Source organism: Hyperolius riggenbachi, chromosome 5, assembly GCF_040937935.1.
Source record: "Hyperolius riggenbachi isolate aHypRig1 chromosome 5, aHypRig1.pri, whole genome shotgun sequence".
NCBI classification, from domain to species: Eukaryota; Metazoa; Chordata; class Amphibia; order Anura; family Hyperoliidae; genus Hyperolius; species Hyperolius riggenbachi.
The window spans coordinates 446,421,950-446,448,824 of record NC_090650.1 but is presented as its reverse complement, the minus strand read 5'-3'; the positions used below and the strand labels follow the sequence as shown (position 1 = coordinate 446,448,824).

The 26,875-nt window shown below is 41.1% G+C and overlaps 1 long non-coding RNA gene across 1 annotated transcript in view; it reads right to left on the bottom strand.

Annotated features, from left to right (window-relative positions):
- The window catches only part of LOC137517939 (uncharacterized), a 50,270-nt gene extending 28,266 nt beyond the window's left edge, over positions 1 to 22,004 (bottom strand). The window contains exon 1 of the long non-coding RNA XR_011020716.1: positions 21,924 to 22,004. This is a non-coding gene — a long non-coding RNA (uncharacterized lncRNA). The remainder of the gene's footprint in view (positions 1 to 21,923) is intronic.
- Between the last annotated feature and the right edge of the window lie 4,871 nt (positions 22,005 to 26,875).

The following is a 26,875-nucleotide window of genomic DNA, read 5'->3' as shown; positions in this document are numbered from 1 at the left end:
TACATAGTCATGTCACTGACTGTCCTCAGAGGAGCTCACACTCTAATCCTACCATAGTCCTAGTCTAATGTCCTACCATATTATTATTATGTATTTATATAGCACTGACATCTCCTGCAGCACATTACAGAGTACATAGTCATGTCACTGACTGTCCTCAGAGGAGCTCACACTCTAATCCTACCATAGTCATAGTCTAATGTCCTACCATATTACTATTATGTATTTATATAGCACTGACATCTTCTGCAGCACATTACAGAGTACATAGTCATGCCACTGACTGTCCTCAGAGGAGCTCACACTCTAATCCTACCATAGTCATAGTCTAATGTCCTACCATATTATTATTATGTATTTATATAGCACTGACATCTTCTGCAGCACATTACAGAGTACATAGTCATGTCACTGACTGTCCTCAGAGGAGCTCACACTCTAATCCTACCATAGTCATAGTCTAATGTCCTACCATATTACTATTATGTATTTATATAGCACTGACATCTTCTGCAGCACATTACAGAGTACATAGTCATGCCACTGACTGTCCTCAGAGGAGCTCACACTCTAATCCTACCATAGTCATAGTCTAATGTCCTACCATATTATTATTATGTATTTATATAGCACTGACATCTCCTGCAGCACATTACAGAGTACATAGTCATGTCACTGATTGTCCTCAGAGGAGCTCACACTCTAATCCTACCATAGTCATAGTCTAATGTCCTACCATATTATTATTATGTATTTATATAGCACTGACATCTCCTGCAGCACATTACAGAGTACATAGTCATGTCACTGACTGTCCTCAGAGGAGCTCACACTCTAATCCTACCATAGTCATAGTCTAATGTCCTACCATATTATTATTATGTATTTATATAGCACTGACATCTTCTGCAGCACATTACAGAGTACATAGTCATGTCACTGACTGTCCTCAGAGGAGCTCACACTCTAATCCTACCATAGTCATAGTCTAATGTCCTACCATATTATTATTATGTATTTATATAGCACTGACATCTCCTGCAGCACATTACAGAGTACATAGTCATGTCACTGACTGTCCTCAGAGGAGCTCACACTCTAATCCTACCATAGTCATAGTGTAATGTCCTGCCATATTATTATTATGTATTTATATAGCACTGACATCTCCTGCAGCACATTACAGAGTACATAGTCATGTCACTGACTGTCCTCAGAGGAGCTCACACTCTAATCCTACCATAGTCATAGTCTAATGTCCTACCATATTATTATTATGTATTTATATAGCACTGACATCTTCTGCAGCACATTACAGAGTACATAGTCATGTCACTGACTGTCCTCAGAGGAGCTCACACTCTAATCCTACCATAGTCATAGTCTAATGTCCTACCATATTATTATTATGTATTTATATAGCACTGACATCTCCTGCAGCACATTACAGAGTACATAGTCATGTCACTGACTGTCCTCAGAGGAGCTCACACTCTAATCCTACCATAGTCATAGTGTAATGTCCTGCCATATTATTATTATGTATTTATATAGCACTGACATCTTCTGCAGCACATTACAGAGTACATAGTCATGTCACTGACTGTACTCAGAGGAGCTCACACTCTAATCCTACCATAGTCATAGTCTAATGTCCTACCATATTATTATTATGTATTTATATAGCACTGACATCTCCTGCAGCACATTACAGAGTACATAGTCATGTCACTGACTGTCCTCAGAGGAGCTCACACTCTAATCCTACCATAGTCATAGCCTAATGTCCTACCATATTATTATTATGTATTTATATAGCACCGACATCTTCTGCAGCACATTACAGAGTACATAGTCATGTCACTGACTGTCCTCAGAGGAGCTCACACTCTAATCCTACCATAGTCATAGTCTAAGGTCCTACCATATTATTATTATGTATTTATATAGCACTGACATCTCCTGCAGCACATTACGGAGTACATAGTCATGTCACTGACTGTCCTCAGAGAAGCTCACAATCTAATCCTACCATAGTCATAGTGTAATGTCCTACCATATTATTATTATGTATTTATATAGCACTGACATCTTCTGCAGCACATTACAGAGTACATAGTCATGTCACTGACTGTCCTCAGAGGAGCTCACAATCTAATCCTACCATAGTCATAGTGTAATGTCCTACCATATTATTATTATGTATTTATATAGCACTGCCATCTTCTGCAGCACATTACAGAGCACATAGTCATGTCACTGACTGTCCTCAGAGGAGCTCACACTCTAATCCTACCATAGTCATAGTCTAATGTCCTGCCATATTATTATGTATTTATATAGCACTGAAATTTTCTGCAGCACATTACAGAGTACACAGTCATGTCACTGACTGTCCTCAGAGGGGCTCACTATCTAATCCTACCATAGTCATAGCCTAATGTCCTACCATATTATTATGTATTTATATAGCACTGACATCTTCTGCAGCACATTACAGAGTACACAGTCATGTCACTGACTGTCCCCAGAGGAGCTCACACTCTAATCCTACCATAGTCATAGTGTAATGTCCCACCATATTATTATTAGTATTTATATAGCACTGACATCTCCTGCAGCACATTACAGAGTACATAGTCATGTCACTGACTGTCCTCAGAGGAGCTCACACTCTAATCCTACCATAGTCATAGTCTAATGTCCTACCATATTATTATTAGTATTTATATAGCACTGACATCTCCTGCAGCACTGTACAGAGTACATAGTCATGTCACTGACTGTCCTCAGAGGAGCTCACACTCTAATCCTACCATAGTCATAGTCTAATGTCCTACCATATTATTATTATGTATTTATATAGCTCTGACATCTTCTGCAGCACATTACAGAGTACATAGTCATGTCACTGACTGTCCTCAGAGGAGCTCACACTCTAATCCTACCATAGTCCTAGTCTAATGTCCTACCATATTATTATTATTATGTATTTATATAGCACTGACATCTCCTGCAGCGCATTACAGAGTACATAGTCATGTTACTGACTGTCCTCAGAGGAGCTCACAATCTAATCCTACATAGTCATAGTGTAATGTCCTACCATATTATTATTATGTATTTATATAGCACTGACATCTCCTGCAGCACATTACAGAGTACATAGTCATGTCACTGACTGTCCTCAGAGGAGCTCACACTCTAATCCTACCATAGTCATAGTCTAATGTCCCACCATATTATTATTATGTATTTATATAGCAGTGACAGCTTCTGCAGCACATTACAGAGTACATAGTCATGTCACTGACTGTCCTCAGAGGAGCTCACAATCTAATCCTACATAGTCATAGTGTAATGTCCTACCATATTATTATTATGTATTTATATAGCACTGACATCTCCTGCAGCACATTACAGAGTACATAGTCATGTCACTGACTGTCCTCAGAGGAGCTCACACTCTAATCCTACCATAGTCATAGTCTAATGTCCTACCATATTATTATTATGTATTTATATAGCACTGACATCTTCTGCAGCACATTACAGAGTACATAGTCATGTCACTGACTGTCCTCAGAGGAGCTCACACTCTAATCCTACCATAGTCATAGTCTAATGTCCTACCATATTATTATTATGTATTTATATAGCACTGACATCTTCTGCAGCACATTACAGAGTACATAGTCATGTCACTGACTGTCCTCAGAGGAGCTCACACTCTAATCCTACCATAGTCATAGTCTAATGTCCTACCATATTATTATTATGTATTTATATAGCACTGACATCTTCTGCAGCACATTACAGAGTACATAGTCATGTCACTGACTGTCCTCAGAGGAGCTCACACTCTAATCCTACCATAGTCATAGTCTAATGTCCTACCATATTATTATTATGTATTTATATAGCACTGACATCTTCTGCAGCACTTTACAGAGTACATAGTCATGTCACTGACTGTCCTCAGAGGAGCTCACACTCTAATCCCTGCCATAGTCATAGCCTAATGTCCTACCATATTATTATTATTATGTATTTATATAGCACTGACATCTTCTGCAGCACATTACAGAGTACATAGTCATGTCACTGACTGTCCTCAGAGGAGCTCACACTCTAATCCTACCATAGTCATAGTCTAATGTCCTACCATATTATTATTATGTATTTATATAGCACTGACATCTTCTGCAGCACATTACAGAGTACATAGTCATGTCACTGACTGTCCTCAGAGGAGCTCACACTCTAATCCTACCATAGTCATAGTCTAATGTCCTACCATATTATTATTATGTATTTATATAGCACTGACATCTTCTGCAGCACTTTACAGAGTACATAGTCATGTCACTGACTGTCCTCAGAGGAGCTCACACTCTAATCCCTGCCATAGTCATAGCCTAATGTCCTACCATATTATTATTATTATGTATTTATATAGCACTGACATCTTCTGCAGCACATTACAGAGTACATAGTCATGTCACTGACTGTCCTCAGAGGAGCTCACAGTCTAATCCTACCATAGTCATAGTCTAATGTCCTACCATATTATTATTATGTATTTATATAGCACTGACATCTTCTGCAGCACATTACAGAGTACATAGTCATGTCACTGACTGTCCTCAGAGGAGCTCACACTCTAATCCTACCATAGTCATAGTCTAATGTCCTACCATATTATTATTATGTATTTATATAGCACTGACATCTCCTGCAGCACATTACAGAGTACATAGTCATGTCACTGACTGTCCTCAGAGGAGCTCACACTCTAATCCTACCATAGTCATAGCCTAATGTCCTACCATATTATTATTATGTATTTATATAGCACCGACATCTTCTGCAGCACATTACAAAGTACATAGTCATGTCACTGACTGTCCTCAGAGGAGCTCACACTCTAATCCTACCATAGCCATAGTCTAAGGTCCTACCATATTATTATTATGTATTTATATAGCACTGACATCTCCTGCAGCACATTACGGAGTACATAGTCATGTCACTGACTGTCCTCAGAGAAGCTCACAATCTAATCCTACCATAGTCATAGTGTAATGTCCTACCATATTATTATTATGTATTTATATAGCACTGACATCTTCTGCAGCACATTACAGAGTACATAGTCATGTCACTGACTGTCCTCAGAGGAGCTCACAATCTAATCCTACCATAGTCATAGTGTAATGTCCTACCATATTATTATTATGTATTTATATAGCACTGCCATCTTCAGCAGCACATTACAGAGCACATAGTCATGTCACTGACTGTCCTCAGAGGAGCTCACACTCTAATCCTACCATAGTCATAGTCTAATGTCCTGCCATATTATTATGTATTTATATAGCACTGAAATTTTCTGCAGCACATTACAGAGTACACAGTCATGTCACTGACTGTCCTCAGAGGGGCTCACTATCTAATCCTACCATAGTCATAGCCTAATGTCCTACCATATTATTATGTATTTATATAGCACTGACATCTTCTGCAGCACATTACAGAGTACACAGTCATGTCACTGACTGTCCCCAGAGGAGCTCACACTCTAATCCTACCATAGTCATAGTGTAATGTCCCACCATATTATTATTAGTATTTATATAGCACTGACATCTCCTGCAGCACATTACAGAGTACATAGTCATGTCACTGACTGTCCTCAGAGGAGCTCACACTCTAATCCTACCATAGTCATAGTCTAATGTCCTACCATATTATTATTAGTATTTATATAGCACTGACATCTCCTGCAGCACTGTACAGAGTACATAGTCATGTCACTGACTGTCCTCAGAGGAGCTCACACTCTAATCCTACCATAGTCATAGTCTAATGTCCTACCATATTATTATTATGTATTTATATAGCTCTGACATCTTCTGCAGCACATTACAGAGTACATAGTCATGTCACTGACTGTCCTCAGAGGAGCTCACACTCTAATCCTACCATAGTCCTAGTCTAATGTCCTACCATATTATTATTATTATGTATTTATATAGCACTGACATCTCCTGCAGCGCATTACAGAGTACATAGTCATGTTACTGACTGTCCTCAGAGGAGCTCACAATCTAATCCTACATAGTCATAGTGTAATGTCCTACCATATTATTATTATGTATTTATATAGCACTGACATCTCCTGCAGCACATTACAGAGTACATAGTCATGTCACTGACTGTCCTCAGAGGAGCTCACACTCTAATCCTACCATAGTCATAGTCTAATGTCCCACCATATTATTATTATGTATTTATATAGCAGTGACAGCTTCTGCAGCACATTACAGAGTACATAGTCATGTCACTGACTGTCCTCAGAGGAGCTCACAATCTAATCCTACATAGTCATAGTGTAATGTCCTACCATATTATTATTATGTATTTAAATAGCACTGACATCTCCTGCAGCACATTACAGAGTACATAGTCATGTCACTGACTGTCCTCAGAGGAGCTCACACTCTAATCCTACCATAGTCATAGTCTAATGTCCTACCATATTATTATTATGTATTTATATAGCACTGACATCTTCTGCAGCACATTACAGAGTACATAGTCATGTCACTGACTGTCCTCAGAGGAGCTCACACTCTAATCCTACCATAGTCATAGTCTAATGTCCTACCATATTATTATTATGTATTTATATAGCACTGACATCTTCTGCAGCACATTACAGAGTACATAGTCATGTCACTGACTGTCCTCAGAGGAGCTCACACTCTAATCCTACCATAGTCATAGTCTAATGTCCTACCATATTATTAGTATGTATTTATATAGCACTGACATCTTCTGCAGCACATTACAGAGTACATAGTCATGTCACTGACTGTCCTCAGAGGAGCTCACACTCTAATCCTACCATAGTCATAGTCTAATGTCCTACCATATTATTATTATGTATTTATATAGCACTGACATCTTCTGCAGCACTTTACAGAGTACATAGTCATGTCACTGACTGTCCTCAGAGGAGCTCACACTCTAATCCCTGCCATAGTCATAGCCTAATGTCCTACCATATTATTATTATTATGTATTTATATAGCACTGACATCTTCTGCAGCACATTACAGAGTACATAGTCATGTCACTGACTGTCCTCAGAGGAGCTCACACTCTAATCCTACCATAGTCATAGTCTAATGTCCTACCATATTATTATTATGTATTTATATAGCACTGACATCTTCTGCAGCACATTACAGAGTACATAGTCATGTCACTGACTGTCCTCAGAGGAGCTCACACTCTAATCCTACCATAGTCATAGTCTAATGTCCTACCATATTATTATTATGTATTTATATAGCACTGACATCTTCTGCAGCACTTTACAGAGTACATAGTCATGTCACTGACTGTCCTCAGAGGAGCTCACACTCTAATCCCTGCCATAGTCATAGCCTAATGTCCTACCATATTATTATTATTATGTATTTATATAGCACTGACATCTTCTGCAGCACATTACAGAGTACATAGTCATGTCACTGACTGTCCTCAGAGGAGCTCACACTCTAATCCTACCATAGTCATAGTCTAATGTCCTACCATATTATTATTATGTATTTATATAGCACTGACATCTTCTGCAGCACATTACAGAGTACATAGTCATGTCACTGACTGTCCTCAGAGGAGCTCACACTCTAATCCTACCATAGTCATAGTCTAATGTCCTACCATATTATTATTATGTATTTATATAGCACTGACATCTTCTGCAGCACTTTACAGAGTACATAGTCATGTCACTGACTGTCCCCAGGGGAGCTCACACTCTAATCCTGCCATAGTCATAGTCTAATGTCCTACCATATTATTATTATGTATTTATATAGCACTGACATCTTCTGCAGCACATTACAGAGTACATAGTCATGTCACTGACTGTCCTCAGAGGAGCTCACACTCTAATCCTACCATAGTCATAGTCTAATGTCCTACCATATTATTATTATGTATTTATATAGCACTGACATCTTCTGCAGCACATTACAGAGTACATAGTCATGTCACTGACTGTCCTCAGAGGAGCTCACACTCTAATCCTACCATAGTCATAGTCTAATGTCCTACCATATTATTATTATGTATTTATATAGCACTGACATCTTCTGCAGCACTTTACAGAGTACATAGTCATGTCACTGACTGTCCCCAGGGGAGCTCACACTCTAATCCTGCCATAGTCATAGTCTAATGTCCTACCATATTATTATTATGTATTTATATAGCACTGACATCTTCTGCAGCACATTACAGAGTACATAGTCATGTCACTGACTGTCCTCAGAGGAGCTCACACTCTAATCCCTGCCATAGTCATAGTATGTCCTACCATATTATTATTATTATGTATTTATATAGCACTGACATCTTCTGCAGCACATTACAGAGTACATAGTCATGTCCCTGACTGTCCTCAGAGGAGCTCACACTCTAATCCTACCATAGTCATAGTCTAATGTCCTACCATATTATTATTATGTATTTATATAGCACTGACATCTTCTGCAGCACATTACAGAGTACATAGTCATGTCACTGACTGTCCTCAGAGGAGCTCACACTCTAATCCTACCATAGTCATAGTCTAATGTCCTACCATATTATTATTATGTATTTATATAGCACTGACATCTCCTGCAGCACATTACAGAGTACATAGTCATGTCACTGACTGTCCTCAGAGGAGCTCACACTCTAATCCTACCATAGTCATAGTGTAATGTCCTGCCATATTATTATTATGTATTTATATAGCACTGACATCTCCTGCAGCACATTACAGAGTACATAGTCATGTCACTGACTGTCCTCAGAGGAGCTCACACTCTAATCCTACCATAGTCATAGTCTAATGTCCTACCATATTATTATTATGTATTTATATAGCACTGACATCTTCTGCAGCACATTACAGAGTACATAGTCATGTCACTGACTGTCCTCAGAGGAGCTCACACTCTAATCCTACCATAGTCATAGTCTAATGTCCTACCATATTATTATTATGTATTTATATAGCACTGACATCTCCTGCAGCACATTACAGAGTACATAGTCATGTCACTGACTGTCCTCAGAGGAGCTCACACTCTAATCCTACCATAGTCATAGTGTAATGTCCTGCCATATTATTATTATGTATTTATATAGCACTGACATCTTCTGCAGCACATTACAGAGTACATAGTCATGTCACTGACTGTACTCAGAGGAGCTCACACTCTAATCCTACCATAGTCATAGTCTAATGTCCTACCATATTATTATTATGTATTTATATAGCACTGACATCTCCTGCAGCACATTACAGAGTACATAGTCATGTCACTGACTGTCCTCAGAGGAGCTCACACTCTAATCCTACCATAGTCATAGCCTAATGTCCTACCATATTATTATTATGTATTTATATAGCACCGACATCTTCTGCAGCACATTACAGAGTACATAGTCATGTCACTGACTGTCCTCAGAGGAGCTCACACTCTAATCCTACCATAGTCATAGTCTAAGGTCCTACCATATTATTATTATGTATTTATATAGCACTGACATCTCCTGCAGCACATTACGGAGTACATAGTCATGTCACTGACTGTCCTCAGAGAAGCTCACAATCTAATCCTACCATAGTCATAGTGTAATGTCCTACCATATTATTATTATGTATTTATATAGCACTGACATCTTCTGCAGCACATTACAGAGTACATAGTCATGTCACTGACTGTCCTCAGAGGAGCTCACAATCTAATCCTACCATAGTCATAGTGTAATGTCCTACCATATTATTATTATGTATTTATATAGCACTGCCATCTTCTGCAGCACATTACAGAGCACATAGTCATGTCACTGACTGTCCTCAGAGGAGCTCACACTCTAATCCTACCATAGTCATAGTCTAATGTCCTGCCATATTATTATGTATTTATATAGCACTGAAATTTTCTGCAGCACATTACAGAGTACACAGTCATGTCACTGACTGTCCTCAGAGGGGCTCACTATCTAATCCTACCATAGTCATAGCCTAATGTCCTACCATATTATTATGTATTTATATAGCACTGACATCTTCTGCAGCACATTACAGAGTACACAGTCATGTCACTGACTGTCCCCAGAGGAGCTCACACTCTAATCCTACCATAGTCATAGTGTAATGTCCCACCATATTATTATTAGTATTTATATAGCACTGACATCTCCTGCAGCACATTACAGAGTACATAGTCATGTCACTGACTGTCCTCAGAGGAGCTCACACTCTAATCCTACCATAGTCATAGTCTAATGTCCTACCATATTATTATTAGTATTTATATAGCACTGACATCTCCTGCAGCACTGTACAGAGTACATAGTCATGTCACTGACTGTCCTCAGAGGAGCTCACACTCTAATCCTACCATAGTCATAGTCTAATGTCCTACCATATTATTATTATGTATTTATATAGCTCTGACATCTTCTGCAGCACATTACAGAGTACATAGTCATGTCACTGACTGTCCTCAGAGGAGCTCACACTCTAATCCTACCATAGTCCTAGTCTAATGTCCTACCATATTATTATTATTATGTATTTATATAGCACTGACATCTCCTGCAGCGCATTACAGAGTACATAGTCATGTTACTGACTGTCCTCAGAGGAGCTCACAATCTAATCCTACATAGTCATAGTGTAATGTCCTACCATATTATTATTATGTATTTATATAGCACTGACATCTCCTGCAGCACATTACAGAGTACATAGTCATGTCACTGACTGTCCTCAGAGGAGCTCACACTCTAATCCTACCATAGTCATAGTCTAATGTCCCACCATATTATTATTATGTATTTATATAGCAGTGACAGCTTCTGCAGCACATTACAGAGTACATAGTCATGTCACTGACTGTCCTCAGAGGAGCTCACAATCTAATCCTACATAGTCATAGTGTAATGTCCTACCATATTATTATTATGTATTTATATAGCACTGACATCTCCTGCAGCACATTACAGAGTACATAGTCATGTCACTGACTGTCCTCAGAGGAGCTCACACTCTAATCCTACCATAGTCATAGTCTAATGTCCTACCATATTATTATTATGTATTTATATAGCACTGACATCTTCTGCAGCACATTACAGAGTACATAGTCATGTCACTGACTGTCCTCAGAGGAGCTCACACTCTAATCCTACCATAGTCATAGTCTAATGTCCTACCATATTATTATTATGTATTTATATAGCACTGACATCTTCTGCAGCACATTACAGAGTACATAGTCATGTCACTGACTGTCCTCAGAGGAGCTCACACTCTAATCCTACCATAGTCATAGTCTAATGTCCTACCATATTATTATTATGTATTTATATAGCACTGACATCTTCTGCAGCACATTACAGAGTACATAGTCATGTCACTGACTGTCCTCAGAGGAGCTCACACTCTAATCCTACCATAGTCATAGTCTAATGTCCTACCATATTATTATTATGTATTTATATAGCACTGACATCTTCTGCAGCACTTTACAGAGTACATAGTCATGTCACTGACTGTCCTCAGAGGAGCTCACACTCTAATCCCTGCCATAGTCATAGCCTAATGTCCTACCATATTATTATTATTATGTATTTATATAGCACTGACATCTTCTGCAGCACATTACAGAGTACATAGTCATGTCACTGACTGTCCTCAGAGGAGCTCACACTCTAATCCTACCATAGTCATAGTCTAATGTCCTACCATATTATTATTATGTATTTATATAGCACTGACATCTTCTGCAGCACATTACAGAGTACATAGTCATGTCACTGACTGTCCTCAGAGGAGCTCACACTCTAATCCTACCATAGTCATAGTCTAATGTCCTACCATATTATTATTATGTATTTATATAGCACTGACATCTTCTGCAGCACTTTACAGAGTACATAGTCATGTCACTGACTGTCCTCAGAGGAGCTCACACTCTAATCCCTGCCATAGTCATAGCCTAATGTCCTACCATATTATTATTATTATGTATTTATATAGCACTGACATCTTCTGCAGCACATTACAGAGTACATAGTCATGTCACTGACTGTCCTCAGAGGAGCTCACAGTCTAATCCTACCATAGTCATAGTCTAATGTCCTACCATATTATTATTATGTATTTATATAGCACTGACATCTTCTGCAGCACATTACAGAGTACATAGTCATGTCACTGACTGTCCTCAGAGGAGCTCACACTCTAATCCTACCATAGTCATAGTCTAATGTCCTACCATATTATTATTATGTATTTATATAGCACTGACATCTCCTGCAGCACATTACAGAGTACATAGTCATGTCACTGACTGTCCTCAGAGGAGCTCACACTCTAATCCTACCATAGTCATAGTGTAATGTCCTGCCATATTATTATTATGTATTTATATAGCACTGACATCTTCTGCAGCACATTACAGAGTACATAGTCATGTCACTGACTGTCCTCAGAGGAGCTCACACTCTAATCCTACCATAGTCATAGTCTAATGTCCTACCATATTATTATTATGTATTTATATAGCACTGACATCTCCTGCAGCACATTACAGAGTACATAGTCATGTCACTGACTGTCCTCAGAGGAGCTCACACTCTAATCCTACCATAGTCATAGCCTAATGTCCTACCATATTATTATTATGTATTTATATAGCACCGACATCTTCTGCAGCACATTACAGAGTACATAGTCATGTCACTGACTGTCCTCAGAGGAGCTCACACTCTAATCCTACCATAGTCATAGTCTAAGGTCCTACCATATTATTATTATGTATTTATATAGCACTGACATCTCCTGCAGCACATTACGGAGTACATAGTCATGTCACTGACTGTCCTCAGAGAAGCTCACAATCTAATCCTACCATAGTCATAGTGTAATGTCCTACCATATTATTATTATGTATTTATATAGCACTGACATCTTCTGCAGCACATTACAGAGTACATAGTCATGTCACTGACTGTCCTCAGAGGAGCTCACAATCTAATCCTACCATAGTCATAGTGTAATGTCCTACCATATTATTATTATGTATTTATATAGCACTGCCATCTTCTGCAGCACATTACAGAGCACATAGTCATGTCACTGACTGTCCTCAGAGGAGCTCACACTCTAATCCTACCATAGTCATAGTCTAATGTCCTGCCATATTATTATGTATTTATATAGCACTGAAATTTTCTGCAGCACATTACAGAGTACACAGTCATGTCACTGACTGTCCTCAGAGGGGCTCACTATCTAATCCTACCATAGTCATAGCCTAATGTCCTACCATATTATTATGTATTTATATAGCACTGACATCTTCTGCAGCACATTACAGAGTACACAGTCATGTCACTGACTGTCCCCAGAGGAGCTCACACTCTAATCCTACCATAGTCATAGTGTAATGTCCCACCATATTATTATTAGTATTTATATAGCACTGACATCTCCTGCAGCACATTACAGAGTACATAGTCATGTCACTGACTGTCCTCAGAGGAGCTCACACTCTAATCCTACCATAGTCATAGTCTAATGTCCTACCATATTATTATTAGTATTTATATAGCACTGACATCTCCTGCAGCACTGTACAGAGTACATAGTCATGTCACTGACTGTCCTCAGAGGAGCTCACACTCTAATCCTACCATAGTCATAGTCTAATGTCCTACCATATTATTATTATGTATTTATATAGCTCTGACATCTTCTGCAGCACATTACAGAGTACATAGTCATGTCACTGACTGTCCTCAGAGGAGCTTACACTCTAATCCTACCATAGTCCTAGTCTAATGTCCTACCATATTATTATTATTATGTATTTATATAGCACTGACATCTCCTGCAGCGCATTACAGAGTACATAGTCATGTTACTGACTGTCCTCAGAGGAGCTCACAATCTAATCCTACATAGTCATAGTGTAATGTCCTACCATATTATTATTATGTATTTATATAGCACTGACATCTCCTGCAGCACATTACAGAGTACATAGTCATGTCACTGACTGTCCTCAGAGGAGCTCACACTCTAATCCTACCATAGTCATAGTCTAATGTCCCACCATATTATTATTATGTATTTATATAGCAGTGACAGCTTCTGCAGCACATTACAGAGTACATAGTCATGTCACTGACTGTCCTCAGAGGAGCTCACAATCTAATCCTACATAGTCATAGTGTAATGTCCTACCATATTATTATTATGTATTTATATAGCACTGACATCTCCTGCAGCACATTACAGAGTACATAGTCATGTCACTGACTGTCCTCAGAGGAGCTCACACTCTAATCCTACCATAGTCATAGTCTAATGTCCTACCATATTATTATTATGTATTTATATAGCACTGACATCTTCTGCAGCACATTACAGAGTACATAGTCATGTCACTGACTGTCCTCAGAGGAGCTCACACTCTAATCCTACCATAGTCATAGTCTAATGTCCTACCATATTATTATTATGTATTTATATAGCACTGACATCTTCTGCAGCACATTACAGAGTACATAGTCATGTCACTGACTGTCCTCAGAGGAGCTCACACTCTAATCCTACCATAGTCATAGTCTAATGTCCTACCATATTATTAGTATGTATTTATATAGCACTGACATCTTCTGCAGCACATTACAGAGTACATAGTCATGTCACTGACTGTCCTCAGAGGAGCTCACACTCTAATCCTACCATAGTCATAGTCTAATGTCCTACCATATTATTATTATGTATTTATATAGCACTGACATCTTCTGCAGCACTTTACAGAGTACATAGTCATGTCACTGACTGTCCTCAGAGGAGCTCACACTCTAATCCCTGCCATAGTCATAGCCTAATGTCCTACCATATTATTATTATTATGTATTTATATAGCACTGACATCTTCTGCAGCACATTACAGAGTACATAGTCATGTCACTGACTGTCCTCAGAGGAGCTCACACTCTAATCCTACCATAGTCATAGTCTAATGTCCTACCATATTATTATTATGTATTTATATAGCACTGACATCTTCTGCAGCACATTACAGAGTACATAGTCATGTCACTGACTGTCCTCAGAGGAGCTCACACTCTAATCCTACCATAGTCATAGTCTAATGTCCTACCATATTATTATTATGTATTTATATAGCACTGACATCTTCTGCAGCACTTTACAGAGTACATAGTCATGTCACTGACTGTCCTCAGAGGAGCTCACACTCTAATCCTACCATAGTCATAGTCTAATGTCCTACCATATTATTATTATGTATTTATATAGCACTGACATCTTCTGCAGCACTTTACAGAGTACATAGTCATGTCACTGACTGTCCTCAGAGGAGCTCACACTCTAATCCCTGCCATAGTCATAGCCTAATGTCCTACCATATTATTATTATTATGTATTTATATAGCACTGACATCTTCTGCAGCACATTACAGAGTACATAGTCATGTCACTGACTGTCCTCAGAGGAGCTCACAGTCTAATCCTACCATAGTCATAGTCTAATGTCCTACCATATTATTATTATGTATTTATATAGCACTGACATCTTCTGCAGCACATTACAGAGTACATAGTCATGTCACTGACTGTCCTCAGAGGAGCTCACACTCTAATCCTACCATAGTCATAGTCTAATGTCCTACCATATTATTATTATGTATTTATATAGCACTGACATCTTCTGCAGCACTTTACAGAGTACATAGTCATGTCACTGACTGTCCTCAGAGGAGCTCACACTCTAATCCCTGCCATAGTCATAGCCTAATGTCCTACCATATTATTATTATTATGTATTTATATAGCACTGACATCTTCTGCAGCACATTACAGAGTACATAGTCATGTCACTGACTGTCCTCAGAGGAGCTCACAGTCTAATCCTACCATAGTCATAGTCTAATGTCCTACCATATTATTATTATGTATTTATATAGCACTGACATCTTCTGCAGCACTTTACAGAGTACATAGTCATGTCACTGACTGTCCTCAGAGGAGCTCACACTCTAATCCTACCATAATCATAGTGTAATGTCCTACCATATTATTATTATGTATTATATGGCACTGACATCTTCTGCAGCACATTACAGAGTACATAGTCATGTCACTGACTGTTCTCAGAGGGGCTCACACTCTAATCCCTACCATAGTCATAGTCTAATGTCCTACCATATTATTATTATGTATTTATATAGCACTGACATCTTCTGCAGCACATTACAGAGTACATAGTCATGTCACTGACTGTCCTCAGAGGGGCTCACACTCTAATCCCTGCCATAGTCATAGTCTAATGTCCTACCATATTATTATTATGTATTTATATAGCACTGACATCTTCTGCAGCACATTACAGAGTACATAGTCATGTCACTGACTGTCCTCAGAGGAGCTCACACTCTAATCCTACCATAGTCATAGTCTAATGTCCTACCATATTATTATTATGTATTTATATAGCACTGACATCTTCTGCAGCACATTACAGAGCACATAGTCATGTCACTGACTGTCCTCAGAGGGGCTCACACTCTAATCCTACCATAGTCATAGTCTAATGTCCTACCATATTATTATTATGTATTTATATAGCACTGACATCTTCTGCAGCACATTACAGAGTACATAGTCATGTCACTGACTGTCCTCAGAGGAGCTCACACTCTAATCCTACCATAGTCATATATATTGTTTTCAGGAATGAAGCAAACTGTTAGGCCAGCGTGATTGATCAGGTACGCTGAAGTAATGATTATCAATATAGAGACAAACCCCAAACACAACAAAACCAATAACCTTGTCCCCCATAGTGTTTATTGTTCCCTGCCCCTCCGGGAACATTACACTATATACAGGATCTTCTCAAAAAATTAGCATATTGTGATAAAGTTCATTATTTTCTGTAATGTACTGATGAACTTTAGACTTTCATATATTTTACATTCATTACACACAACTGAAGTAGTTAAAAGCCTTTTATTGTTTTAATATTGATGATTTTGGCATACAGCTCACGAAAACCCAAAATTCCTATCTCAAAAAATTAGCATATCATGAAAAGGTTCTCTAAACGAGCTATTAACCTAATCATCTGAATCAATGAATTAACTCTAAACACCTGCAAAAGATTCCTGAGGCTTTTAAAAACTCCCAGCTTGGTTCATTACTCAAAACCGCAATCATGGGTAAGGCTGCCAACCTGACTGCTGTCCAGAAGGCCAACATTGACACCCTCAAGCAAGAGGGTAAGACAGAGAAAGAAATTTCTGAACGAATAGGCTGTTCCCAGAGTGCTGTATCAAGGCACCTCAGTGAGAAGTCTGTGGGAAGGAAAAAGTGTGGCAGAAAATGCTGCACAACGAGAAGAGGTGACCGGACCCTGAGGAAGATTGTGGAGCAGGACCGATTCCAGACCTTGGGGGACCTGCGGAAGCAGTGGACTGAGTCTGGAGTAGAAACATCCAGAGCCACCGTGTGCAGGAAATGGTCTACAGGTGCCGCATTCCCCAGGTAAAGCCACGTTTGAACCAGAAACAGCGGCAGAAGTGCCTGACCTGGGCTACAGAGAAGCGGCACTGGACTCTTGCTCAGTGGTCCAAAGTACTTTTTTCGGATGAAAGCAGCTTTTACATGTCATTCGGAAATCAAGGTGCCAGAGTCTGGAGGAAGACTGGGGAGAGGGAAATGCCAAAATGCCTGAAGTCCAGTGTCAAGTACAGGTCAGGCGCTTCTGCCGCTGTTTCTGGTTCAAAAGTGGCTTGACCTGGGGAATGCGGCACCTGTAGCCCATTTTGCTGCACACACCTGTACATGGTGGCTCTGGATGTTTCTACTCCAGACTCAGTCCACTGCTTCCACAGGTCCCCCAAGGTCTGGAATCGGTCCTTCTCCACAATCTTCCTCAGGGTCCGGTCACCTCTTCTCGTTGTGCAGCATTTTTTGCCACACTTTTTCCTTCCCACAGACTTCCCACTGAGGTGCCTTGATACAGCACTCTGGGAACAGCCTATTCGTTCAGAAATTTCTTTCTGTGTCTTACCCTCTTGCTTGAGGGCGTCAATGATGGCCTTCTGGACAGCAGTCAGGTCGGCAGTCCTACCCATGATTGCGGTTTTGAGTAATGAACCAGGCTGGGAGTTTTTAAAAGCCTCAGGAATCTTTTGCAGGTGTTTAGAGTTAATTAGTTGATTCAGATGATTAGGTTAAAAGCTCGTTTAGAGAACCTTTTCATGATATGCTATTTTTTTGAGATAGGAAATTTGGGTTTTCATGAGCTAAATGCCAAAATCATCAATATTAAAACAATAAAAGGCTTTGAACTACTTCAGTTGTGTGTAATGAATCTAAAATATATGAAAGTCTAATGTTTATCAGTACATTACAGAAAATAATGAACTTTATCACAATATGCTAATTTTTTGAGAAGATCCTGTATTACATGTGCAATACTTGTCTGACTAGTAACTTGTGTGCATGTGGAATTAATAGGAATGAGATAAGAAAAAAGAGTGTATGGACGTCTGAGGGTGCACATAGCAGGAGGTAGCCACATACAAATACATTTTATTACACTGTGCACTGAGGTGGGTGGGGTACATTGTACATTCTGTGGACAGCATTTGGTGTTTTGTTGTGTTAGTTGCTTTTCACAAATTTGTTTTTCCACCACGCATCCAAACTAGTAAGTCAAATAAACATCTTAGAACATGTCACAACAATGTACAGTGAAGGAAATAATTATTTGACCCCTCACTGATTTTGTAAGTTTGTCCAATGACAAAGAAATGAAAAGTCTCAGAACAGTATCATTTCAATGGTAGGTTTATTTTAACAGTGGCAGATAGCACATCAAAAGGAAAATCGAAAAAATAACCTTAAATAAAAGATAGCAACTGATTTGCATTTCATTGAGTGAAATAAGTTTTTGAACCCTCTAACAATAAAAGACTTAATACTTAGTGGAAAAACCCTTGTTTGCAAGCACAGAGGTCAAACGTTTCTTGTAATTGATGACCAAGTTTGCACACATTTTAGGAGGAATGTTGGTCCACTCCTCTTTGCAGATCATCTCTAAATCCCTAAGGTTTTGAGGCTGTCTCTGTGCAACTCTGAGCTTGAGCTCCCTCCATAGGTTTTCTATTGGATTAAGGTCCGGAGACTGACTAGGCCACTCCATGACCTTAATGTGCTTCTTCTTGAGCCACTCCTTTGTTGCCTTTGCTGTATGTTTTGGGTCATTGTCGTGCTGGAACACCCATCCACGACCCATTTTCAGTTTCCTGGCAGAGGGAAGGAGGTTGTCGTTCAGGATTTCACGATACATGGCTCCGTCCATTTTCCCGTTAATGCGATTAAGTTGTCCTGTGCCCTTAGCAGAAAAACACCCCCAAAGCAAAATGTTTCCACCCCCCATGCTTGACGGTGGGGACGGTGTTTTGGGGGTCATAGGCAGCATTTTTCTTCCTCCAAACACAGCGAGTTGAGTTAATGCCAAAGAGCTCTATTTTGGTCTCATCAGACCACAGCACCTTCTCCCAGTCACTCACAGAATCATTCAGGTGTTCATTGGCAAACTTCAGACGGGCCTGCACATGTGCCTTCCAGGGCCGGTTTAAGCAACAATGGGGCCCCAGGGCAAAATAAACCTGGGGGACCCCCCAACATATACCCTGGAACAAAAGTCGGCATTAGAGGACCTTTTTTGCAGCTGGTATAGTCAGGGTGTAAAGTCCCAATCGGTCAGAGCTCCACATTCTGGCTATCCCAGCCTGCATGGGGGACAAGGGGTTAAAAAGTTTCAGGAGGGGGGACCCCACATAATTTTTTTTTTTTAAATTCCCACACTCGAAACATAAAAAATTGGGAAAATAGGAAAAAATGCCAGGGATCTTCATACAGCCATATTGCGGCTGTATAGCGATCCCTGGCCAAAGCGCTGCGGCTGCGTATAGACCCCCTGGAAACCCCGTCAGAAAATTTATTGCGCTTTTGTTTGATGCATGTAAAATTACACTACCGTTAGGTTTGCTACTAAAAGTGACATTTACAGCATTCAAAAGTATACTTTTTTCCTTCTAAACTTTAAAATCGATTTTCTCAAAAACTATAAGGTCTTTTTGAAAAATTATTTTTTCCTCTTATTCCTAACGATCTCCTTAACATATCCTGCAAATTTAGGGTTTCTAGCATTTAAGGTGGATTTGCTATTAACCATTAAAGTCGACAGGTTTTTAAATGTGTTTTGTTTTTTTCCTTTGAAACTTTAAAATCGATTTTCTCAAAAACTATAAGGCCGATTTGCAAAAAAAATTTTTCCTCTTGTAGCCACTGGGGGCCCCTACAAGCTCTGGGGCCCTGGGGCAGCTGCCTCCTTTGCCTTAATGGTAGCGCCGGCCCTGGTGCCTTCTTGAGCAGGGGGACCTTGCGAGCCCTGCAGGATTTTAATCCATTGCGGTGTAATGTGTTTCCAATGGTTTTCTTGGTGACTGTGGTCCCTGCTAATTTGAGGTCATTCACTAACTCCTCCCGTGTAGTTCTAGGATGCTTTTTCACCTTTCTCAGAACCATTGACACCCCACGAGGTGAGATCTTGCATGGATCCCCAGAGCGAGGTCGATTGATGGTCATTTTGTGCTCCTTCCATTTTCGAACAATCGCACCAACAGTTGTCACCTTCTCTCCCAGCTTCTTGCTAATGGTTTTGTAGCCCATTCCAGCCTTGTGCAGGTCTACAATTTTGTCTCTGACATCCTTGGACAGCTCTTTGGTCTTTCCCATGTTGGAGAGTTTGGAGTCTGCTTGATTGATTGATTCTGTGGACAGGTGTCTTGTATACAGGTGACTAGTTAAGACAGGTGTCCTTAATGAGGGTGACTAATTGAGTAGAAGTGTCTAACCACTCTGTGGGAGCCAGAACTTTTAATGGTTGGTAGGGGTTCAAAAACTTATTTCACTCAATGAAATGCAAATCAGTTGCTATCTTTTATTTAAGGTTATTTTTTCGATTTTCCTTTTGATGTGCTATCTGCCACTGTTAAAATAAACCTACCATTGAAATGATACTGTTCTGAGACTTTTCATTTCTTTGTCATTGGACAAACTTACAAAATCAGTGAGGGGTCAAATAATTATTTCCTCCACTGTATGTGTAAAGGGGCCCATACACTTATACTATTTCCCACCGATATACAGCAGATTCGATCACTGTGATCGAATCTGCTGCAAAATCATTGCGTAAACGCCGAATGAACGATCGGTTTCCGTCCAAAATTGATCGTTCCCGTCGATCTGTCCGCGCGGAAGATTTTGCTCGATCGCTGAGACCGGGGGACTCGCGCCGGCCGGATCAGGTAATGTATCGGGGGGGGGCAGCGGCAGCGGCAACTCCACAGATGGTGAATCGGTTTCATAGTGAAATCGATTCAAAATCTGTTTTGCAGTGTAGGCAGCCAATAGATCCCTCTTTGATCAGATTCAATCACAGAGGGATCTATCTGCTGGTAGATCTGGTGGCAATCGACCAGTGTATGGCTACCTTAAAATTTTGGCCCCAAATTGGTTGTTTGGATGATTAGTCATGCACTTTTGGGCTCTAATTTTAGTCCAAATAATTAAATCTAATCATCAATTAGCCACCAAGTCAAATGATGTTTGTCCCCCTTCACATTACACCCAAATGAGGGACTCAGCAGCAGACAGACAGGTGAAGATAATCCTTGTGACTACAGTGTCTATAGTTGAGAAGGATAATTGATGCAGACAAGGTACCTACCACTGAGTCTCTAGAGGGATAAGAGAATTGTCCTGGCTGATGACTTCTCTGAGGAGCTTCAGCCATGCTTGTATTGCTCAACTGCATGGAGATTGGATAACATACAATATAGTTATATGATTATACAATTAACTATGGAATAAATATTATTTTATTTTGTTGCACGGCGTTCAAATATATGGGGCCTGATTCACAAAGCGGTGATAACTCAGTTATCACGTCTAAAAGACTTTAGGCGTGATAAGCTTTGCACCGCTGAGTCAGCACCGATTTGTGCTCTTTATCGCGCGGGACTTTTACGCGCGCAATCGCGTAATTCCGCACGCAGCGCCCATAGGGTTTAATGGGCGCATCGCGCACACTGCACCGTGCGCCGCGCGATTGCGCGCGGGAATTTCGCGCGAGTTTCATTTTATCACGCCGAAACTGAATTATAAGGGGGTTTTCACAGGCGTGCAAACACTTTGCACCGCTTTGTGAATCAGGCCCATAGTCTCCTTGCATATCAATCCCATATTGCTTTAAAGCGGATCCGAGATGAAAAACTAATTATAACAAGTAACTTGTCTATATATCTTAGCAAATCTAGCTACAAACTGCTTCAATAGAATATGATTATTTCTTCCTGTGATACAATGACAGCAGCCATGTTGTTTGTAAACATTACACAGAGGCAGGCTTATCTGTATCTTGAGCAAAAAAAACCTAATCCTCCCTCCTCCCCTCTGCCTCTGAAATCTCTGGCTAGTAACACCTCCCCCTCCTCCTGCCCAGACTGAGATCCCCATGAGCCCTTGCTACTGTTTGTGAATGCCAAAGCACTCTGAAAAGCTGTGGGCGAGGCGTGTTTAGTTTATAGGGAATTAGAGTAATAAAACACAAAAGTATTTGGCTTGAGGAATGCCCTATAAACGATAGGAAAGGAACACAATTATGCAATGAGTAAAAGTTCATCTCGGATCCTCTTTAATCTAATGGACATTATGATTTTGTATAGAAAGTAATGCTACGATATTACTATAACAAATAAAATATTTTGAGTGGCGTAATGGGGAAAAAAATACTGCATGTGAATTCTCTATCAGTGAGGTGCAGCCATACTGCATAGCATTCAACTTGGTATGAAATTATCTACACATTATGATTATTATAATTCATGATGTAATGTAGTTCAAACCAATTATCTTGAAATGGTGTGTCTCATCTTTCTAGCTGGAGAGGCTGAAAGGAGGACTGGCTGACATAACTGTCCATAACAGGAATGGCTGGAGAGGCTGACAGCACTCTCGTCCACCCTTACAGCTCTGGCTGTGCTGACTGACAAGACTGGCTGACAGGAGTAGCTGAAAAGGCTGCTAGGGCTGGCTGGACAGGCTGGCTGTCCTGTTATAGAGTACTGAGGGAAGAGTCTGTGAGCCTGTCCAGCCAGTCCCGTCAGGCTGCACAGCCAGTACGGTTCTCTCATCCACCCTTACAGCTCTGGCTGTACAGTGTAACAGCACTGGCTGTGCTGACTGACAAGACTGGCTGGACAGGCTGACAGGAGTAGCTGAAAAGGCTGCTAGGGCTGGCTGGACAGGCTGGCTGTCCTGTTATAGAGGGCTGAGGGGAGAGTCTGTGAGCCTGTCCAGCCAGTCCCGTCAGCCTGCACAACCAGTACGGTTCTCTCATCCACCCTTACAGCACTGGCTGTATAGTGTAACAGCACTGGCTGTGCTGACTGACAAGACTGGCTGGACAGGAGTAGCTGTAAAGGCTGCTAGGGCTGGCTGGACAGGCTGGCTGTCCTGTTATAGAGGACTAAGGGGAGAGTCTGTGAGCCTGTCCAGCCAGTCCCGTCAGCCTGCACAACCAGTACGGTTCTCTCATCCACCCTTACAGCACTGGCTGTATAGTGTAACAGCACTGGCTGTGCTGACTGACAAGACTGGCTGGACAGGAGTAGCTGTAAAGGCTGCTAGGGCTGGCTGGACAGGCTAATAGGACTAGCTGACTGGACTGACTGACTAGACTGGGCGAGTAGACTGAAATTACTTTTTTTGTACAGTAAAGGATATCCTTACATGTAGCTATCATGGACCGAGATTTGAAGAAAACACACATAACACATGCTGCTACCTGATCATTTCATGTTGTAATTGATGTGAAAACAGCCCTGTAATGCTGGTTACGCACGTTTTGTTTTTGGGATTGATTTTGCCACTTGATCGATTTTTCAATCGATTTTTACGCTCAATTTTCCACTCTATAGGTGGCCATACATTAGAACGATTATGGGCAGGTTCGACCAAGAGACAAATGTATCTCTAATTGAATCTGATTAGGGATAAATTTGTCTGTAGTCCAATCTGCCCATACACTACAGGCCGATTCCCGTCCGATTTCTGCATTAAATTATCAGGGAATCGGCTGAGCCGCCGCGTCTGCCCCGCCACTGCCCCCAAAATGTATAAATGTATGTAGTGTAGTGCGTTTATACATTACCTGTCCTGTAGCAGCTCGCCGGGTCCATATTGGTGGGTAACAGCCGCATACACGCTAGCAGCGCATAGCGGCTGACGTCAGACATAGCGCCGCCGGCGTGTATGCAGAAATTGGTGAGATGGACGGAAACCGCGTGGAGGCTGACACCGGACAGGTAATGTATAAATGCACTACACACTGCATACACTTATACATTGCGGCGGCAGCGGCGGGGATTTCGTCGTCTCGTCGCTTGTTCGCAATTTGGCTGCCGTACCGCCACGCACCAACCAACCAACTTCGGCCCGAAATTTTCCAGCATGCGCGATCGACCGTGCGGCCAATTTCTGTTCCCCGATATTGGTCGCTTTGTCGGTCGGGAATGCACTTGGCAGCACCAATTTTTATCCAATTCGATTATAATAATCGAAATGAATGGTCGATTGGTTGGTTGGTCAGCTAGTGTATGGCCCCCTTATGTCTTATGTTTTCTTATCAATTTCCATTAAATTCTATGAGAAATTGAGTGGAAAAATGATCAAAAGTGATATCGGACAGGAGGGAATTTATCTATCGCCCGCAAATACGTAACACGTGTACCCAGCATGGCACCGAATCCGACTGCTGCCCCATAATGCAACATTCAAATACCTCCCTCCCCCATGGTGTACTACTCTCTTTGCATCCTATGCCAGCTCAATGATCACCCACTATCTGCATAAATGTGCCACGGTTGTCGATATATAGGAGGTGCGCGCTTGTAAACATTATTATTGTTTTATAAAACTCCCCCAAAAAAAAACCAGGCAGAGCACTATCTGCAAGGAGTTTGTATGTTCTCCCCATGTCTGCGTGGGTTTCCTCCGGGAACTCCAGGTTCCTCCCACATCACAAAAACATACAGGTAAGTTAATTGGCTCTCCATACTCCATACATGCTATAGATACACTACATGATGCATACATAGACATATGCCAGTGGTAGGGATTAGATTGTGAGCCCCTCTGAGGGACAGCGCTGCGGAAGATGTCGGCGCTATATAAATACTAAATAATAATAATTACGTGGCAATGTAGAGAGTATTCAAATTTTTAGCTGCGCCCTGAGCCACATGTCCATTTACAACCAATGTAGGATAAAAATTATTTGCCTTGAATTGTCCAATGGGCAACACTGGTTTTTGTATGATAAGTCAATCAATCTATATAAATAAACACGAGTCTGAAGCGAGAATAAAGGTCCGTACACACGCCGGACTTTAGGCAACGACGGGTCCGTCGTTGCCTCCCGCTGGGTGGGCGTGCCAGCGACAGTCCGGCGTGTGTACGCTCTGTCGTCAGACTGATACGGCTGTTTCTGAGCGATCCGCCGGGCGGATCGCTCAGAAACAGCCGTATCAGTCTGACGACGTCGTAAAAGGTCCGTACACACGCCGGACGTAAAAGGTCCGTACACACGCCGTAAAAGGTAAAAGGTCCGTACACACGCCGGACTTTAGGCAACGATCGCTCAGAAACAGCCGTATCAGCCTGACGACAGAGCGTACACACGCCGGACTGTCGCTGGCACGCCCACCCAGCGGGAGGCAACGACGGACCCGTCGTTGCCTAAAGTCCGGCGTGTGTACGGACCTTTTATCTCGCTTCAGACCTCATAGATAGCAGGGGCACGTGTGCCCCTGCTAAACCGCTGCTATCCCGCGGCTTAACGGGGGTCCCTGATCCCCCAAATCTCCTCCGTGCAGCCGGGGAGCGCTTCCTGGTTGGGGCAGGGCTAACCGCCGCAGCCCTGCCTCACACGCGTCTGTCAGCGCGTATTTCCGCCTCTCCCCCGCCCCTCAGTCTTCCTTCACTGAGATGGGCGGGGGAGAGGCGGCGATGCGCGTCTGATAGACGCGACTGGAGGCAGGGCTGCAGCCGTTAGCCCTGCCCCCAGGAGCGACCAAGCCTGCGACCAAGTGTCGCAGTGGGGGGTTTGGGGGTGAAGGGACCCCCGTTTAGCGGCGCGTATGCGGCGGTTTAGCAGGGGCACACGTGCCCCTGCTAACTATGAGCTCTGAAGCGAGATTTATTCTCGCTTCAGAGTCTCTTTAAAATGTTTATTTCTGGTATTTTACGCAGGTGTGTTTATGTTTTTGTATCGCGGTTTTGGTGCATTTGCGTTTTTTTCAGCAGATGCATTTTTCATGCATATTGCCAGAGTTTGTACGCGTCTTGTATGCGTTTTTTTTAATGCCTTTTTACTTTTGAATATATGCAAATCATTAGGAAGACAACAGGAAGCGTAAAAACATCAGAGATCTTTAGCTTTTAATTAAAAACGCAGCAGAAAACGCATAAAAAAGGGACACATATGCGTTCCCATAGACTTTCATTGTGTGCGTTTTGGTAGCCAGCCTGCATATTATGCAACACTGAAACGTCTGCAGAATGCTTACTGTAAATATGCATGGAAAACGCGTTTTGTACATCCGTTTTTTCCTGCTGCCC